We start from the raw sequence: 8968 nt of genomic DNA, 5'->3' as shown, positions 1-8968 counted from the left end.
ATACCACACAATTTGCTTCTCAGTAACATCCAAAAGATGAAAGTACTACATGAAAGAGGATTCAGAGTATGTGTTTACAAGCTCCCAGAGTGCATAGTGTTATAAGGGGCCAAGGCTAGGGTCAAATCCTGTTAGTCTCACAGGGATTCTAGCACAGCACTGCTTTGTAACCAAAAAGCCCCCTTGTATCATTTCTAAACATGCAGATGTTGTGAGTAGTCACTTAAATATTTTCATCAGAAATAGAGGTTCAGGTGAAGGCCAACACAATATGAACTACTGAGGCAGATTCTAGTGAGATGAATATTTTGAAATCTCAAAATCTGAAACCCAAGGAGCATTCATCACCGATTACATTAGATGAACCAAAGCCTAAATGCATGGTGAAGCTTGTGCATGGCCTAACACACAGTCTCTCTAGGGTAGGGTTAAGCCACACTGGCGGGATGGCACAGAGAAACCTGTGTTGCTTGCTAGCATAAACAAGCTGTAATAGCATTCATTGCCTTTCTACTCAGACAAACCGCATTTAATTACCATGTGTCCAAGTTACAGTAATCTGGATGCAGATAGATCTGGAGTAAATTGAAAGGAAATGGATTTTACGTTACAATGTAGAAAGGAAAAGCACATTAAGATAAAGATGATTAGGTGGATTGGAGAACCTTGTAAAAGATAATTGCATTCAAAACAATAGCATCTTCAGCAGGGGAATTCTTGTCATGTGAAAGTTATAACACTGTCACACTCAGAGAAGTGTCCACACCAGATTGGCTCCTTCTTCCTTTGTATGGTGGCTCCTTAAGTTTCTCTAAGAGTTGCAGCTTCTGGCTTGACTGACACCAGCAAAGCCATTTCTCTAAATCTCTGAATCTCACAGCCAGTCTGGTATTTCTCTATGTCTCACATCCTCCTGGGAGACAACATATGCTTCCCTTTTCCACCCGTTACGTGTTTAGACTGCAAATGCTCTGTCAGCAGTATAAGGACCTGACCCACACAGCGAGAAAATTTGCAACCTGCCTAGTCCCACCCTGCCTGTGAAGCTGACCAGTCCCATCTAACTTCATCCCACCATGAGAAGGATAAAAACCCTTGGCTAACACAGGTGCTCGCTCAGTGCCAGGCAGTGACTGAGCCACTCTGGTACGTGCCTCTGGAGAAACAAGACCTGCTGTTACTGTTTGAGAGTAGTCACATGGGGATTTAATCACTCTTCCTAGCAGTGACATCTGAAAAAGATGAAAAAGGGAGCTGAGCAGCCTGTGCATGCCCATCTGCAGTTAGCCAGTCTGTTAAGGCATTGTTAGATCCATCCACCAAACTAGGAACCAGCTTTCAGTCAGATCAACATCCCAGGCTGTTTTGATCAGAGCTGTGGATTAGCCTTGCCTTATTGCTGGCTACCACATTATGAGAGCAGAAACTCCAATTATGGAGTGTGAGTAAAAGGTTGCACCCTTCAGCAAGTACTCAGAAGCAAGTAGGTTACCATCCTTTTCTCCTAGAGTGAGTACGACCTGAGTCTTTGTAGGCACTGCACCACAGCTGTTCTTGCCTGCTTGTCACAAAAGCCAGTTACTGATGTGCTTCACCATATAACGGGATTCCTGCTTGACATTCCTGCAGCACACAACTTTGAATAAATACCTACAAAAAGCAGAAATATCCACTGAGCATCTGGCTTAGGTGGTCCAACAATGTTGAGTCTATTGTGTCTTAATGTCTCCTTTGAGAGAGCAGCAGCATGGCTGGTAGGTAGCAGTAAGTCTGCTTGTTGCGGTCACGTTATGTCAACTGTCTTATCATGATACTGCTGTCTTTATTTGAGGCCCTTCCAAAACAGATAGCTTCCTCATTCCAGCTTCATTTTTACTCATATTGTGAGAAGGTGCTCCTTTTTTCTTCACTGTATGTATCTACCTGGCAAGTCTATTTGACAACAGTCTTCCATGGTGGCAGGGCTAACCTCATCATTTGCAACTTTACCTCCTACCATAAGGAAGCATAATAGCAACTCCTGGGTCCATAAATTAAATATGACTTGTTTCATCTTGGCTTTTCCTATGTTAGAGTCATCGGGGGTCTCAGATTCCCAGTGTTTTTGTCAGGGTTTTTCTCATTCTTCAGTTTCCCATTGACCATGTGACTACCCGCGCTGATGTGGTACCACTCTAAACTGTAACAGTGCTAAGCATCTGTCTGAATCTGGGTCTGTGTCTTTCTGCAATAAGTACTTCAGTAGTCAATCCAGTAGATTGTGCAGTATAGATATTTTGGTGTCAGGTATATTGTATCCAAGAAATTGCTTGAAGAATTGCTTCCATGCGTATGGAATCCCCCTGATTGCAGGTTTTGGAATGGGTCCTTTATATCTTTTCAGAGTCAGCAGTATCTACAGGAAGGGTTTTTCTTCAGAGACTTTTTCACTTCAGTCTCCATAAACCCTAGGCACAGCTGATGCAAAACACCTCTGATTTCTCATGGTTATTTGCCTGCCTTTCTTTTGGGATAATAGGAAGATCAATAGCACATTCAATGTGCTGCAAACTTGCTGCCATCCTCCTGTTTATCAGAGGCCATATCTGCTGAGGAGCTGTCTGTGCTGGGGCCCTCTTGAAGTCCAGGGCTGACACAAACGGCGTCTTCCTCAATGTCTAAAACTGATGTCCAATACAGACCAGCCTTTAAACATTTGCTCTATTTTTTTTTTTCTCCTTACAAGGACTCCCTGAAACAACATCTCAGCCTTGGCCATATTGATCATCATAACCGGTCCCAAATTGGGAGGCCTGGAGACACACCATCTATAACGCTGCCGTTTCCTTTGAGAACGCACGCAGGATCACTCTTGAGGAGAAAAGACAATGCAGAAAGAATCGTGTCTTGCAGAATATACCACCTAAGGAGTCTTTCTGCTGTGCCTTTTGCAATTGGATATGTCTGTCACGTATTGGCCTCATCAGCCACCAGCGCGCTTGTAAAAAACGTGGATAGAGCCTTCCTAAATCTTCGTTCGTGAAGCCCAGCCATGATGATGATGATATTTTTCTCCTGGTGATTTTGCACAGACCTGTATTTCTGTTCGTATTTCGTTCACAGTAACCTTACTATTTCACTCATGGTAACGCTAGTATTTCTGCTACTTATGTCTAGATATTTGACAAGCTTCATCAGCTTCCTTGATGCCACTGGCCTTCTGATGCCAGCATGAAACTCCTTTGGCTCTTCTCTTTGATTTTCTCAGTTCCTGAATACCTTTGATGTAACCCTTTGAACATATTTTTCTTTCCTACCTGGTTGTGTTAACTTCTCTTTCAGGCACATCATTTCCATCATAAGAAATAGACAGTTTTGCTTGTTCTTCTGGAAACTCCAGCTTTTTCCAAAGTTACTCTGAGCCATCAGTCATGTAATTCATCTGTTCTTTCCCATATCCAAATACCACCTCTGCAAACCTAAGTATCTTCATATCACCAACCTTGCTGTTATTTTCCTGGGAGGGTAAATACAAAACACAACCTGAATGACAGTCAAAGGAAGGGATGTTTCCTAGGAAGGGTGTTGAACACATACCAACAAACATTCTGTCTTTCTAAACCCTTGTGCTGGAAGCCTGCTGATACATCATGTTCAGGTAATATATTTGAGGATAATAAAAAATGTCTCTGATGGTCTGGAGTGAAAAATATTCCCTTTAGTTTATTTGTTTCACATCAGGAACTAAAGGAAGAATTTTATCTATGACAGCAAATAGCTACTTAATTGACTTTTCTCCTTGCTCGGTGACTCCTGATGCTGTAAGTCCATCTGGATACACTTCTGGCCACTGGTGAAATGCAAAATAAACTTTCCTGTGTGCGGCTCTCAGCTGTATTCCCACAATCTGCACTTGTGGTGTCCAGCACCAAAGCAACCCCACATGGTTAAGTGCATTGCAAGGAAAACACAGCTCAGGGCTGCACACTCCTGGTCTCTGTAGGGATGGGTCAGGCACTGTGGTCGTGAATGCCAAGGATGGACAGGCAGATTGGCTGTTAAACTCTGACAAAATTCTACTGGGCAAGTGCCAGTGAGATTTACTCTGGTTTTCTTTGGAGATTCACAATCTGGCCAAACTGGGACAGTTTTTTGGGGTATGACAGAAGTTGTATTCACTGTAGTGGAGTTCCCTTCAAGCCAAATTTCTAATCTCTGCTCCACAGAAGTTTTAGATCTTCTCAAAGAAAGGCACCCCTAGTCAATTTTAAACTACAGATACATCTGTTTCTTTCCCTCTAACCTCCTTCTGAGAAACTACTTTTAAAATACTTTAGATTTAACTCAGTTCCCTCAACCCAAACCACCAGAGACATCCACCAGGGCGGATCTCAGTCTCCAGGGTTACATTTGCCTCAGTTGTAAGACACTGGGAACAGATCCCTATAATGCAACCAGTTTTGTAGAAAGCATTGTCAAAAACTACTTTTTCTTGTTTTCTACAAATAGCTGTAGCAGAAAGCAAATACAAGAGCTGAAAGCAGCAACCTTTTGATCTGTACCTATCTGCAATGCTAAGGACCCTATTTCTGCCACGTTTATTTTTCTGTCTTTTCACTAAGCCAGCTACTACCATGAACCTTTCTCCTTTCAACCTCTGCATGCACCCATCAGCGCATTAATCTGTAGAAATCACTTCTTGTGGTTTCTTGATGGATGAATTCAGCAGAGACATGTCCTGCTAATACATCAATGGTGCACAGTTAGGCCAGGTTCAAGGAGTCTGCTCTCTAATGATAGACAAGAGAGCAGCCACAGTGTGCACTCTGTGTGTGAGATGGATGCCTTGTGAGAAGAGGTGTAGAGAGGAGAGGGGATGTGCTGCTCATGCAAATTTTCTACATTAGATTAGTCAGCATCAAGGCACAGAAGCAGGTTGCTCCCAATTGCTAGGATTCAGAAGGAAAGGGACACAAAGGAGCAGTGCTGGATGGTTCTATGATCCCTACACCTTGTTTAATCCCTCCCTAGGGAAGAATAACTGATGACTGCTGAAACCAAACAGCTCCTGTCTGAAAGGAGCATGTACCTGCCTCACTTGGAGTGGGAGATGTCAACTGAGGGAGAATTTCAGCCATAAGGAAACAGCTCCACCTGTGAGACTGAAATAAGACGTGAGACACTTAGAAGGATTTCTAAAGCTTGCATGAGCATAACCACTGCTTGTACTCACTGATTTTGCAATTTATTTATTGCATTTCTATAGGTGTGAACAGGTCAGATGCAGCTTGTTCACTGGTTTTGATATGTTTCTTTTTTTTTGGGCTCCTTTTCTTCGAGACAGTGGAGTCATGCACTCTGGAATTAGGCACCCCACACACATCAATAAATTTGCTGGATGGGTAGGGGATGATGGACGCATTCGGTGGGATTTGTTGTGCACCACTTCTGAAAATGAGACCAGGCCACTAACACAGCACTAGAAATCTCACTTGAAATGATTGTTTCTGAAAATCTTAGCAAGTATCAGATCTCATGTTTTGCAAAACTCTCCTCCGCCTCCAGACTGATTATATTACTTTGGTGTATTTATTACCACCTGGGTGTGATCAGTTTTCATGATGAATACCCCTTTAAAAGTCCTACACCAATTACTCATGTGCTACCTGCTCAATGGAAAGGGACCAGTGAATCTTATTTCTTCACTCAACAAAGATTCCCCTGCCTCCCTTTCTATCATTATATTTCTGGAAGCTCTTTTTCTCTTTTTTTATTTTAGTCCTGGGTATCCCCTGAGCTCTGTGATTGCATTTAAAACAGACACGATGACATTATGAAGCATTAAACTAATGGCATTTGAGACCATTTTTCTCCCATAAACCATTATGACGTCCCTGGAATGGCTGGCAGAGGGCTGAGCACCAGCGCTGCCATCCAGGGCTGCATCCCTCTCTGCCACTCGGTACCCGCTTTGGGATTTGAGGTGCCATCTCTTGTGCTGCTCTCGCTATAACAGTCCCCAAGAAAGCTGTTTTGATCTTCAGATGAGTTGTTTGGCATGACCATAATGACAAATACGTGAATGGGGGGTTAACCATGAATTGCAAAGTACCCATCAAATCCCCAAGGTGGAGAGGAATATATCTTCCTTCACACCCTTTTGATGTATAGTTAATTACACGAATCTGGAACTGTTACCATGTGCAAACACAGTGAAAATTGACTTTCTAAGCTATCCCTGGCCCCTCTGCATATGTCACTTGCTCTAGCCCAATATCATGCTCTGTCTGTACACACACAAATATATAATCAGTGCTGGCTTAGGCTCTTTTTTTGATAATCCGGCCCTATATGTTAGAGGGAAAGAAGGGAATGTAGCATCCTTCAGGCCTGATGCAGCTTTTTTATAAAGAAGAAGAAAGAAATCCTTATTTTATATTGGTTGTTCTTTCTCTTGCCTGAATAAAAGCTTTAGCACAGCTTGAAAGGGTTGCATGTGCTGAAATGTAGCCCAAGGATATGTGTTATTATCCATCCCCTCTTGACCAGCAGGGTCTCGGCTCTCTCTCCCTTTCAGCCTTTTGTTTGAACAGATGGGATTGGGGAACGAAGGGAAAGAAAGGCAGTCTGTTCTCATTAACGCTCCCAGTACACAAACACAAACCTGAGCACAGGGGACCTACAGAACAGGACTGCTTCCACTCCACACACATCCACTGAGACCATATGTACCCGCACACAAAGGCAGACAGAAGAACCACATCGAGCCAGCTACTAGGCATTAACCGAGGATGAGTCCTCAGCAACTATTTAAAAATACGTTTTTTTCCTTAAGCTGTCATAGGTCATTCCTTTTTATTCAGCTGCCCAATTTAAAAAATAACCTTCACTGATGTAATGTTGAAGCTGTTTTAAGGGAAACATTGTCATCAAATCAGCCTAACACCTGAGCTGGAAGCATTTGGTTTGTCTTGGTTTGATGTGAGCTGTGTGAGGGGGTTTCAGGCTGAACCTGCCAGACCAGGGACAAGGTTCATCTAGCCCCGTCTCCTGGCAGGGTCCAAGGCTGCTTCTTTTGGAAAAGGTGCTCAAAAACCTGCTGTTGTCCATGATGTCCACTGAGAACATTTCATGAACTTTGTGGCCAGGGTAACACTTTAAAACTGAGTTCTTCAATTTCCGTTGTGGGTCTTGCATATTTTTTCCTTATTTACTGATGGACCTCGTGGAAGGACCATTTAAACAAATATTTGATGCTTTTTTTTAAACAGGCATGGTCACTGGCCTCAGTGATCTCCTGTCACAGTGAATGCCTGCATGGGCAGGATGTAAGGAAACATCTTCCAGCAAAGCTTGACTCCTCACTTTGGGAAAGGGCAAGCAGCTCCAAGCTCTGCAGCCTGGTGGCTCATCAGCCTACGGCAGCTGAGCAGAGGTCACTGCCCACAGACTCTGACAAACTCAAAGCCACTTGAAATAGTGAAGATGGGGAGGTGAGGCGACTTCCTCAGCACCCCCACCACATGCGACACATCCATCCCAGGTGCGGGGTGCACACAGATGGCTACCATGGTGTGACTGGCTTATGGCAACTCATTAAGCTGCTGTACTGTAGCTTCACACTGGGCTCAAACCATGCTTGGAGCCACAGTAGAGTGGGTCTCTGTCTGAGCAAGCTCCTCCAGATAGAGAGTTTACCCCTCTCCTCTTCCTGAGTGGTGATCATCACTGCAGCGAGGAAAGGACTTTGGGGCAACTCAGGTCTCCCTGCCTCTACCTTTCTCTCCAGGCCAGCTCTGGTTCCGCTTGTGCTCACCTGCCCTCCTCAGCATTAAATGGGTCAGGCCTGAAAGGAAAACGTGCCAGACATCTGCAGCTGCTTAAGAAGGACCCCCAGATCAGAGGCACGACAGACACCTGGGTGGCCCTGAAACAAGCACTGGCGACACAAGTAGTCAGAAACCAATTCTCCATAGAGGGTCTTTGGTAAAAGCCCCTGACTGACCTTTGTAGATCATTTTTCCCCAGGAGCCTCACTATACCCTGACAAACATCGTATCTTTATTTAGCTGTCTGGTAATAAAGTGAGTGAAGCTCAAGAGTGGCTCTCCTCCAGCTGCACTAGGCTGCTGTGAGCTGGAGACATGGCAGGCTCTTTCCTCAAGTGTGGAAGGAAATACCCGTATATTATGTCCAGCATTGGGTAGATCTATATTTCATTACAGCCCCGGGCATTTGACATGTATTCTCAAGAAAAGAGAGCTGTCATTTTTTCCCCAGGTATTGTGAGCGTAGGGAATGTAGACCAGAAAATGAAGTGGTTCTCCCCGCAGGGCTGTTTGCAGAAGATCACAGGGGAGCCAAGGCAGAGAAGCATTAGTACTCCTGCTCACAGGCTCTCACATGCTCTCTGGGCATGCAGAGGCAGGTTTCCATAGCCGCACACCTTCTTCGAACGTGGTCATCCTGACACGTGCTCTTTGGGTTATTGCCAGCAGACGAGCGGGTAGCAAGGCACCCTCTGCAGGCTTTTTTTCCATGCACCAATTGCCCAGTTTCCACAAATAAGAGCAGCAGGGGCAGAGCCCAAATGCAGCACCCCTGCTACCTAACCATGGACTGTCACAGAGCAAGCTAAAGGCTTACAGGCGGCTCTGCGGGCGGTGGGCCCAGGTTGCACACGAGCTAAACCATGAAGGTTTAGCCACCTCAGCCCACCTGCTCTTAATAGCTGAAGCCCAGCTTGTGTCCTGAAGCAGCACCACTTCAGCAGGGTGCAGAGCACGACTAACGAACCTTTGAGAGGTCCAAACCAGCAGTGAGCAGGTGCAGCACGGCGCTCCTCGGATTGCTGTCAGCGATGGCAGCACAAGTAGCATGGGAAAAGGAGCCAAGGCCAGGACACATCACTTGGTACAAAGCGATATTCAGGAGACACCTCTCAGGTCTGCACACCTCCCAGTGCTCCCAGCCCAGGACTGGGGCTACA

The sequence above is a fragment of the Corapipo altera genome, unplaced genomic scaffold (assembly GCF_003945725.1).
Source record: "Corapipo altera isolate COAL_440 unplaced genomic scaffold, ASM394572v1 61, whole genome shotgun sequence".
Lineage (NCBI taxonomy): Eukaryota > Metazoa > Chordata > Aves > Passeriformes > Pipridae > Corapipo > Corapipo altera.
Note: the sequence above shows the minus strand (reverse complement) of the source record.